General features: G+C 32.8%; 1 protein-coding gene across 3 annotated transcripts in view; it reads left to right on the forward strand.

The window, feature by feature from the left end:
• The first annotated feature begins 421 nt into the window (after positions 1 to 421).
• The window catches only part of TBX4 (T-box transcription factor 4), a 186,162-nt gene continuing 173,740 nt past the window's right edge, over positions 422 to 12,843 (forward strand). For 2 of the 3 annotated variants that reach the window (XM_063444509.1, XM_063444511.1), the window contains exon 1: positions 4,556 to 4,903. The gene's annotated coding sequence lies outside the window, so the exon portion shown is untranslated. Of the gene's footprint in view, positions 510 to 4,555; positions 4,904 to 12,843 lie in introns of those variants that run through there. The other variant, XM_063444510.1, reaches the window with a different exon arrangement.

The raw sequence follows: 12,843 nt of genomic DNA on the forward strand, positions 1-12,843 counted from the left end.
AAAATAAAGCACTATTCTGCACATTGAAAAATGTATATTAACTATTTGATGTTTTCTATGATAAAACCCAAACAACAAGTTAGTGGGAAATAGTTACAGCATCCTACACCAGGTGTGTTACACAAGAAACGTATCATTATATTTCACGATGGGTTCTTACCAGGCCACGTTGATTCTTCTCTATCAGTGAAAAAGTTCAATTTATCTTTCCTTAAACCATTTTTTTTTTCCAAGAGTGGGAAAATGGTTCATTAAGAGGTTGACCTCAGTATATTTTATTCTGCTCCTGTTCCCAATTTCTGGACCACGTGACAGTGGGAGTGAGTTGGTTTAAACTCACTTTCAAGAAAATCTGATAAAATCATGCCCTTAAAGAATCAGTAGTTTTATAGCATTGTCTTTCTTAAAGTCTCAGTATGCAGGAGAATTGGACGCTCGAGAAATTTTGAGGCTGTGAAATAAATAAGTTTTAAAACTTCTCATTGATAGGATCTCAGTGAATATATTTGGTAAGAATTGATATTTTCCTGTTTTTACTATGTTATGTTTCGTTTTCGGTAGTTATATATATATATATAAAAAAATAATAATAATAAAATGTATTTTATTTATATTTTAATACAAAATATATACACTTTTGTTTTTTTGTATTGTTTGTGTTAACAACTATCAGCGAACAAAATATTCCCATCTTCTTATTGACAAATTGTATTAACTAGCCAAATCAATGACAATAAGTTGCATTCTCCGTTGCTGCATGTGCCAAAAGTAGCCATTTTTGGCACATCAACAGCCCCACTAGTACATAATAATTATTAATGGGATTTTAAGGCTGCTTGTAGCATGTTTTAATATATATTGCATGCGTGTTATGTGCGTGCGAGCATGTGTCTGTGCAAATTATCACTGCCTAGTTTCCACATACACAAAGCACAAACACACACACACACACATGAAACGCTATGAAATATATAGTTAACTACTTTAGAAGTTTATTGTTTAGTATATTGATCTTGGATTCAAAAAAGTTAAATAATTAATGTACAAAAATAATTATACATGAAAATAGAGATTCATTTAATCTAATTTATTAATATAATCATTAAAACTGCGACGTAACTATATTAATGATACTGAACCCTCAATAGATCCTTTAGTATTAGTAACAGTGTATTACTTACATTTACTTAAATCAATCAATGTAAAATGTATGCAAATACAATGTATATGTCAGATTTATATATAATATGTATTTATAATGCAAGGGGAATATAAGGAATATACATACTTATATATATATATATATATATATATATATATATATATATATATATATATATATATATATATATATATATCTACAGAGACACACATAAATTATTAATTTTACACAAATACACATGCGCGCACACACATATATAAATAGAGAGAGAAAGAGATATTTAGATATTAGAAATCATCAATTTTATATTATAAAATGATAATCCCCAAATAATATGTAATACATATCTTTTAAAGATTTGCACATGAAAAAAGTGTTACAAAAACACCATCAAAAAGGGATTAAGTTACGACATATTGTATGAGCACGTAATAACGTTTTAAACAGGAACATATTTTAAGATTTCCATTTCCGCTCTGTTTATTTAGAGATAGTACGTCCTTCTAAGCTATCATTTTCGCACAAGTATATATAAGCGTGTGCATAAGCAAATGTATCACAGTTACATGCACCCAGACTATAAACAGCCAGAATGGGTGTTTTTAATATTTGGAGTTGTATTTTTGTTGATTATTTTGTGTTCGATATATATACTGTCCCTGTATATGGGTGTTTATAGATAGATAAGTAGAGATTATTATTATTATTATTATTATTATTATTATTATTATTATTATACGGCCTGGGGGAAGGTCTATCGAAGAGGTCTTTATGAGTCATTTAAAGTTGAGTACACATGGGGAACATAACGGAAACAATATATAAAATCAAAAAATGCCTAACATTAGCCCTTCAGATGTTTGTGAACCACATTTCCCATGATGCTCAGACATCTACAAGGCCCAAAGGCTTGGCTGAGCTTCATGGGAATTGTAGTACACCAACATGTGAAGTGCTATGTTTAGCCCTCTTCGAGTTATCAAGCCAGTGGAAAACAAAACACAATATTCTGAACAGTAGTTAGTAAGAGGCAAGTGCTAGCACATTGTTAGTTGTTTTGGTTGAGACTCTGCTGGATTCAGCCCTGTGTTGTTCCCAATTTACATCGAACACAAGCTGCACTAAATTCTTTGAAGCAGGACATAAGATGTGTAGTAATATCCAATAGTTTGACATTCCACAGACTTTTCAAAATATTTATTTATTACCGTCTAGATACTTGGCTATTTAATAGCATTTGGCACTAACTGAATAGTTTGCTTTGTTTAGTGATATACAGCCAACTGCACAGTCAAGCCATACCATTGTTCATACTTCACTGAAAACGTATTTTTCCAGTTCTAGGAATTAACCTTTTTGCCCCACAATTTTTTTAATAAATATTCATTTTTAATCTTATTTATGTCCTATTTTAAAACTAACGCCCTAACAAAGTTTGTTATGGTTTAAGTGTAATATAACCAAAATGAAACTTTGATGCTGAAACAGTTAAAATAGCTATCTATACATTATTCTAGTTTAAATTGTGTCTAATATTTATCTGTTTATGTACTTCTCAACATCCTATTTAACTCTACTGTCCATATCATTTAAGCAGAACACACACACACACACACACACTAACACACACACACACACACACACACACACTAACACATATAAAACATTAAAGACAATTTAAATGTGCGTGTGTTTTTAAGTATGCATATTTGAGAACACTTGCCATATTTTTTAACAGTAGAAATACTTAGAATCAAAGTGTTTACAGTTTATCGAAAATGATACTCTTAAGATATATTTACAGTTAAAATACACAAAGTTGCATGCTAATTTTTGTTTTAAAGATTGTTTAAATTAAGTACAGTTCTTCCTTCAATTTATTTATCTATTATTGCATTTAAAAAAATACAGTCTGAACTGAAATAATTAATATAAAAGTTGAGTTTCTATAAGTAAATTAATGTTTCACATATCTGCAAAACAACAACAAAAAGGCATACAATAAAAACATGATGTTTAGTTGAAACATTTTTTTAGATGTTCCTGGTAAATCTGAATAAGTGCACTTTTCAATCCATTTAGGACTATCTGCTGTACCTGTACAGTAAAACTTATATATGTAAGGTATGACAGCATACGTCATAAAACCAGATTCAGGGTCTTAGACAATGATTGATAGAATAACAGAGACAGAGATATAGAGGGATAGATAGATAGATAGATAGATAGTAATGAGTAAATAAAATTGACCAATTCGCTGGTCCAACTGTATGTTACCTTGAAAGGAACAATCTGCCGAGTTGACAAAACGACTTCAAGAGCAGGTTTGTTGCAAAGAAGGCAGAGTGTGAATAATAAAATGTATAGGGGCTAAGGCATAGGGAGGGACTAAAGTTATTAGTATATATATTAGTATCGTTATAAAATAAATAGTAAATGTATCAATTAATCATGACGAACAAGTAGGAGATTTATCAATATCTATCTATTTTCTACTTGAGAAATAAAGGTTGATTTTTCACTCTATCTATCTATCTATCTATCTATCTATCTATCTTTCAATCTATCATCTATCTAAGAAATAGAGGTAGATAGATAATATATGGATAGATATATAGACATATAGATGGAGAGAAGGATAGATAGAGAGAGAGAGAGAGAGAGAGAGAGACAGACAGACAGACAGACAGACAGACAGACAGATAGATAGATAGATCTGATTAGAATCACTAAATTAGAAAAGACAATATAAGACTAATTTGGTTTTATAAATACCAAAAGTTCACGTTTTGCTTGCTGAAGGTATATTCGAAGTAAGTTAAAGTAAGACTAGTAATATTATATAATAGATAATGCTATAATTTAGAAGCTGTGAGATTCTTTGGAAGTGCTAGGATGTGACGTCACTATTCTGTGCTCTTTATCAGAGCCCTTGATTAGTTCAGTCAGCACCAAGTTGTCCTTTGGCAGTGTACATACATTAATACCTAACTGGCAAGTTATAATAGGCTCAAGGTGTAAATTCCGCAACGCTGGGCTAGAGATAACGGATGTCCTTTAATTCATACTATTACATTGTATCTATAGAGGCCGCTCTCCTGCATTCCTTTGGCCATTGCAATACAGGACTTATTACAGCCAGACAGGAATTTATAGTGTAAACTTACATTGAGGCTAGTTATTGCATAGAAAGGTTCATCCCAGCAAGCATAGCAGAGTGAAACAGGGAGAGGACCAAAAGCAGTTACATTTTGGGAGTCTGATGATGTCGTAGAGGGACTGATTGACAGCAGCAACGTCAGCAGGAGGGGAGAGACTGAAAGGGGAGGGAGAAAGAAGGCCAAAAACTTCTATCTCTGAGAAACATTTTTTTAGAGAAGATCAAGGAAAAGTTTCCGTGGGATCTGGGAATGTCTCCTTTCCCTCCTCTCAATGCTCCCTAATCAGGATGCAGAGGTTTAGGATGAACATATTGACCCCAGGTTGGTGCTGCCTGTGATGTGCTGGTAGAAGCTGGTCAGTCACCCCATCTCTCGGCCCCCCTACAGTCCTGCTCCTTGCTGGGTCGCACACAGACAGGCTTGGCCCATCTACTCTCCCAGGCTGCAGGAGCACCCACGGATTAGGAGATCTCCCCATCAGCTGTTTGCCCCCAGGAAATGCCACTTCCAAGGTCTTGGATTCACTTCTTCAAGATATAGGAGATTATTTTAAACAGTGTTGGGACCCTTTGCAACCAGAGTAAGTTCCTTTTTTTTTTTTCATTTTTTTTTTTTTTTTACTGCTCTTTAACCCTTTGGTTTGCTGATGAAATTGTAAAATACAAAGTAACTTTTAGGGTTTAAGCCACAATTGCATCATTTAAATAAAAAAAAAAAGATTTTTGAATCTCCATAGTTATTGAACTTTTTTTTGCAGTTAATAATAATCATCATAATACTTAAAAATAATAATTCGGTATATTCCCCTCAAGGAAAATACGTGGCTAACATTTAATATAACATAGGGTATTTCGTTTTAAACATAAAGTCTAATTTGATTGTAAATGAAGCAGTTGTTTTAAAAGCTAAAATATTAAAGGATAGATTTTTGAGAGCCCAAGTAGAGTAATAAAAGGAATGAATTGCTTACCCTCCTGGTACCATATCAGCTCTCTAATTTCAGAGTTGTAGCATCCCCCACCCCTCCTTTCCAACCTATACAATGCCACATCCTTATAGCCTCCTAACCTGTCCCATAGCATCTATAACGGTGGCCTAGTGAGCTTCAATTCCCAGCCCCATTCTTAAAACGTACTAACAGATCTATCACTATAAAGAACTGTAGTGTATATTTACCTTTAACACAAGCGGATTCAGATTTATTTGTGTTTAATATCTGAAAATATACTTAAACATTGTAAACTCCATATCAATATCCTTAGCCTGTAATTTGGGACCGATACATATTCATATCCCAGCAGGAAAACTGGATATAGGTCGGTAATTACTGTTGGGGTATTGTTTACAATTATAATAATATATCAAATTAATGTCACATTTATTTATTAACGATATTTCCGTGTTTATTTTGTTGTTGATATCTCTACAGTATTATGCTCGCTATGTAAATTTTCTAATATTTCATGCATTTATATTATCTAGCAACACACACACACACACACACACACACACTATTATATAAATATACATATATACATACAAACACATAATATATATATATACACACAACACACACACACACATATACATACAAACACATAATATATATACACACAATACACGTTATATATATATATATATATATATATATATATATATATATATATACACACAATACACACGCATATATAATACTATATAAATACACACACATACACACACAAAAACACATAATAAAAAAGTCGAAAAAACATGAGGTTTTTTTTCTGTTATTTTTTTTTTTTTTACTTTACTTTTTAAACTCTATATAGAGGCCTAGATTTCTACTGTGAGCTTCCCACAGTTTCCAACCCGTTTTGATGAATTTACCAATTTAGATAATAATAGACGTGCTGGGGAAAAAATGAAATTATTTGGGCACGTTAGATCGCAGTTTACAATTCGCTCTTTAGTGAATAAACAACTTATGCAATACACAAACATGCGCATGTTAATTGCCAAAGTGTGGGAACATGGAAAGAGCGGCTTCTTTCAGATTCCTTAAAGATTTGAGGATAATAGAGAAAGCAGAGAAACTAATCAGAATACAATTTTCATACAAGGACAGTGCTTATGGCAAAAATACTGTACATCGTACATTCACAAACACCTACACGCAAGTGATTTTTGCAATGCTTACAATATTTATTTTTTTAAAATCAGATTTATAATAAAGGTACCTAATTTTGTTTTTATAATACTAAGGTATTTACATAATTTCATTTTCTAGAAAAAAAAGTCTACATATTTTACTTTATTTTTTAGCACAGAAACAGTTATTTTTTTATATACATAAAAAAAGAAATACAAATATATATATATATATATATATATGTGTGTGTGTGTGTGTGTGTGTGTGTATGTGTGTGTGTTTATTTTATAATTACAGAGGAATGAAGGTTTTAATAAACCATTATTCCTTTAAATAATAGTAATAAAAAAACATAGTTTAGATGCCTGTTTGGTAGTTCTGCAACTTGCTAAATCGAATTATCGAAACTCTTGTGTTTTTGAACTGCAAAAAAAATTCCCAATACCCAATGACTTTGTTTTCCGGCTTTTATGAAGGTTCCCATAGGTTCCATACAGAATGCGTGCTGTTACATTCTACTATAACCGAAGGACAAATGAAATGTCCCTGTACACTGTTATGCAGACCGTTATTTTGCTGTCAGATAATACTGAGCACTTCATTGATTGATAATTGTAAGAATTAGCAGCCCTTTCTATTTTAAATTTGTGATATAAGCTCTTGGGTCATGTAATAATAATACTTAGAATGTACTTTAGTGCAAATCCTTCTTCCAACATAAACTACAGGTTCTAATTATATCAGAAGTCGTATCTCATTATCTGAGTATTATAGGTTACATCAATCCCATTAAAGCTACAGCAAACGCCAGTCAGTGATGGGCAGCTCCTCTGACGTTTCAAGTACAGAATTTTAAAACATTAGCTGGTTGGTTTAGACATACAATAAGAGCACATGGGGGAATAATGTGTGTTTCAGGTCCAGTAGAAATGATGATTGGCTTGGAGATCAGCTATTTTTATGAAGGATGAAGTGGAAACAGGACTTGCTATATATTTCATATGTCCATAAAATATTCAATTTCCTTTTGGAAAATTGGAAATGTTTCCAGGTTGGGGTCTTCTCAGTGCAGTATCCGGGTCCTGGCTGGTAGGTGTGATACAGAGAGGGGATAGAGGTGGCACAAGTTTTGTCTTGGTTTCATTGCTCCTGTGGGCTGAAAGTGGTCCTGTCTTTGAAATCCAAATTGTACAGAATACCAGGCTGCCCATCAAACACTCACATAGCTGTACCTCTCTGCACTGTTTCCATGTTGCTCCAATTACAGGGATTATGTGAAGAATCTGCTTGTCTCATACAACTATGTGGCTGCCAAAGTGGATTCTGAATAGACTCAAGTTAAAATATGTTTTGTTGTCATGCAATGGGAGAAACCGTTTAACCCTGACTAGGTGAGACAAGTCACCTGTGGAACTGGATGGCCCTTTAAAATGACTTTTTATTCTGACACACACACACACACACACACACACACACACACACACACACACACACACACACACACACACACACACACACACACGTAAAAGTTACAGATTATTCCGCTTTTAATATAATATAATATATAGGAAAACACACACACACACACACACACACACACTCTCTCTCTCTCTCAATGTCTCACATTTCTCTCTGTCTCTCTGTCAGACTCTCTCTTTCTCTCTGTCTCTCTTTATGTCAGTCCCCCCCCACCCCACCCCCCCCCCCCTCTCTCTCTTATTCACATCGCAGTGATTGCCTTGCACAGGGGGCTCGGCTGCAAATGAAAAGTGGATTTTCCTAGTAAAAGTCCAGGTTGATATGCAACAGGTCCTACAGGGCTGCTGTCATACCTTATCTTTATTGAGGTTTTTTTTTCCCAGTCTCTGTTCAAGTTTAAGTGAGCTCCCCTTTTATCTTTGCGGCCTTGCACTTAGATGTTTAAATGTTTATACAGAGACCTATTTTTGTTCTGCAGTTATAAGTGTGATGGTGAATATACATATATTATATATATTACACACATTCACTATAATATATGCCATGGCATTTATGGTACTTGTTGTAGGCATGTAACTTCTATAGCATATGCATGATTTTGTTTTATAATTTTGTGTGTGTGTGTGTGTGTTTGCATGTTGAGTTTTTCCATACCATAAATAACACGGTGATTGTACCTAGAAAATATTTAGTTAAGTAAAGGGAAAGCAGTAATAAGCAATGGATATCATGTCATGCCCAGCATAAGTTTACAAATTTATTTGTAATGATTTATAAACATACCGGCGAGGTAACTTTAAACACACTCTGTTTCAGAGAGGAAAACAATAGTATGGTTTAGACACACTTGACAAAGTATAACAAAGCTCTGAGTGAGTTATATACTGTCACAGGGTGAATATTCAACACGCCACTTGTATACAGAAGAAGCTTATTTGATGCAATAAGAGACTGATGGGGAACATTGTTAGATATGACTTATGATTATCCAGAATATCCATCTGTAGCTCATTTTAGAACCCATTCCCAATCCTCTCCCACTCATAATCACATAAATATAATTATCCCTCAAGGTAAATGATCTGATCTTTCGGAGTACTTAAAAAAATAATGTTAAGCAATGAAAAACAGAAGTGGTAGGAAAATCAAGCAATGTGATCATACAACAACTCAGCAAGTTTTTGAATTGGTGTTTATTTCCAAATATGTTCAGAGGTGTCAGTACACAATGAGACAGCATTCATACTAACAGTTAATTAGAGCATATTACAATGGCTGTCCTTTCCAGACAATATATCGTGGCAGGAAAGGAGCAATAGTGTTTTAGAGGATGGTATAGGGTGAAGGTTAAACTACTTAAGGAAGCCTGTGAAAGATCACATAGTAATTAGCACACAGGATGCTAATCACTACTGCATCATGGTAGCAGGAATTAAAATGGGTCTGGGTCAGATAACAGCGATTCGGCATCATTTTAGATAGTGCTTTGCTAAAAATATAAATACTCCTTATGAAAATAGTTATATAACTAGTGCACTGAGTGTACCAACATGATACTGTAACGTACTTTAAAAAAAGATACTAGGTACACCTGTTAGAGATATATTAATTACATTTAAAAAAAAAAAAAAAAAGCAAATTTTTTGGGGGCAATTATTTGTTATTTATTTGTAAATAAAATTAACAGGAAAACACGGGTCGAGTTTTATTTGGGATATGTAGAAGATACAGAGAATAATACATTGTAGAACTTTATGCAGAATTGACTCTAGAATGGAGACCAAGCATGTATCCGAAGGTGATGGATCTAAAATATATTCTAGAGCTCACAAAATTTGAATGAAGCAGATCAAAGTACAGAAACAGGCACATCATTTTAACAATTTAATCCAATGAATATACTGCGCGAATTTATACAGGATAATGGCTAAACTGACTTTATATTGTAGCAATCCAATATAAAATGCGTCAAATTGAAAAGTTACAGATTATTCCGCTTTTAATAGAATATAATATAAAGGGAAAAAAAACCCACACACACACACACACACACTCTCTCTCTCTCTCTAAATAAATAAATAAATAAATAAATAAATAATATATCACGTGAGAGAATAAAGACGTTTAATTAATCCAACTATCGTATAACATAAGAGAGGTCAAATATACGATTCGTCTTTTTTCATTGTACTTGCATTGATGTTCATTAGAAGAGATGTATTTATCTCAGGTTAGGTAATAAAATCCAGTCGAAATATTTAGACTCAATATACCACACAAATTGTACATTTAGATAATTTTAGAAAAGTCTGATTCTAAGACCATATGAATGTAAATAGAAATGGAGTATGAATCACACTCTTCAAAGTAACTTAAACAGCTAATTGTTATTGAAAACATTCTAGAGATGCTCATGGTGGACAAAGGGTTTATATACTAAACTATGTAATGTGATTTACTGAAAACTGAAAGGGCAAAATTTAAAGCAAAAAAGTTGAGTTGGATATCTGTTATTTATTTGTTTCTCAGCTCAGCTATTTTGTTCTTAATTCTGGATTTTCTAACTGCATTTCCATCACAATTCACAATCTACTGAATGAGCCTCCAAGTGTTAATGAAACTGTCAGCAAAGTGGGTGCTTTTCAAAACATAAACTTAGTATTATATGGGTTTAAAAACTCCCAACAGACAATTCTAAGTGTTTCATTAACTATATTAATATTATATATATATATATATATATATATATATATATATATATATATATATATATATATATATATATATATATATATATATATCATTATTATTATTATTATTATTTTTATTTTTAAATAAAGCTCTTTCTAAATTAGATCCAGCTAAAAAATACACCCCTCCATCTGCTTCATAAAAATGGAAATAAACCACATGTCAGCCAAGACTCTTGCATGTCAGCGTGAAAGCACACAGAGTACTTTGTAAGGCTGGGATCTCACGATTTTCTTGTACTCTAGAAATCTGTAAATTCAAAACAAAACATAGATGAAAGGTACATCTCAATGGAGAGTGTAAAGTTAGCAGTTTAATAAGACACTGAATAATAAAAAAAATGTGAAAAATGATCTGCCCTTGATATTAACGTTATTAGTAATTTCATGTACTATTACAAACACTTTAAAAACTTCATCATAAGCATTTGAAGAAGCCACTAATGAAACACATGAGAATATAGCATGTGAAGGGTTAATTGGAAGTTACTGGGTAATGAAGAATTTCTCAATATTTACTAGAGATTGCACACACACACACACACACACACACACACACACACACACACACACACACACACACACACACACACACACACACACACACACACACACACACACGATATTTATGTAATACAATGATTTTTGTTTTGTATTGTATTTGTATATGTGACACACATAGAACCATAGATATTTATGTAACAATTTAAAAAAACAAACCGTGTATTGTATTAGTATTTATTTGTCAAGGAGTTAATATATACCACGATACAACCCGCACTCCCCCATACACGATACAGATTATTCATTTAATATTTTCATTTGCATTTAGCAAAGTCTGCGGACGCACTAAAACACAATATTCACATGTAAGTTGTAATAGTTTTATTAAATGCATGCAGAGTTTATGGAATTTTGGCTGCTGACCTGGGGATCCAACAAAGATCTACTGCAGTAACTGGTGCCCGTTTTGCAACATATTTGTTGATAGGGAACTTTGATAAATGAGGTTCTTTGTGACCAGTTTCCCAGCTGGAAACTGGTGCAAAACAAACATAAGGGGAAAAAAAAAAAGAACCTCTTTTTTTGTTTTTAATAATAAAAATAAAAATTAAATTAAATAAAAAAAAACAGTTTTTATTTGTTTTTTAATAAAAACGCCAGACTATTGACTTTTTACACGTTGGGGTTTATTTACTAAGCAGTGAGTTCTGGTGAATTGTAAAGCAAATTGTCAGAACATATCTACAGCTAAATTGTATTGTATTCCCCAGCTCAGCTATTTTGGCCTGCATTTTTCAGTCCAGACTACAGTTATCCACTATTTTATTTTCTAGAGAATAAACTCCAATGCAATATTTTATATTGCTGAAACAGAGTTAGAATTCTGAACTCCTGTACTGGTTTAGTGGTTTTATAAAATTTTACATTCATAATAAAAAAAAATGAGTTTGCAATATAATTTTTTTTTCAAGAAGGCTTTGAAACAAACTTCCATTTCATATATAAAATACATATATGCAGAAGAAAGTTTACTCTGAGAAACTAATGAAAAAATGTAAAATAAACAAAAAATAACACCTTATGTGAAATGTATATGTGTACAACACCACTTGAAGGGTCAAGGAGATTAATAATAGGTTGGTTTGAGGGCTTGGATTAGAGCTAGAGTTAGGGGCTAAGACTGGGGTTCCTTTAATTTATGGCAGGACAGAATCTTAATCCATGTCTATCCAGCACCTCTGTCGTCATATCTGTTTATGAAGAGGGCAAAATTTTATATTACATTAGACCTGATCAATGATAGACTAGTGGTGACTGGTACAGCTTAAATATGGTGGAGTGCTAGACTCTATCCCAGGAATTTTGCACTGCCTCCTGATTTGATTGGCTCTGATCATTTAACCTTATGTGCTCCATCCCTTAACCAGCGGGAGGTGACAGCATGTTAAATACCATAAACCTATTGCTACATATATTTGGGAAATTACAACTAATTCAAAGATGATGCTGTTAACCAGTGGCCGCCATAAAAAAACAGAAAAATATACAGGCAAGTGTATTAAGGTATCTGGTATCTGATGTCCTAAAGCAAAGCCAATCTGTAACATCAGAAATGCGGTTAGAGAAGATTAAGCATGTATCAAGGTTTTAAACCCA

The sequence above is a fragment of the Pelobates fuscus genome, chromosome 1 (assembly GCF_036172605.1).
Source record: "Pelobates fuscus isolate aPelFus1 chromosome 1, aPelFus1.pri, whole genome shotgun sequence".
NCBI classification, from domain to species: Eukaryota; Metazoa; Chordata; class Amphibia; order Anura; family Pelobatidae; genus Pelobates; species Pelobates fuscus.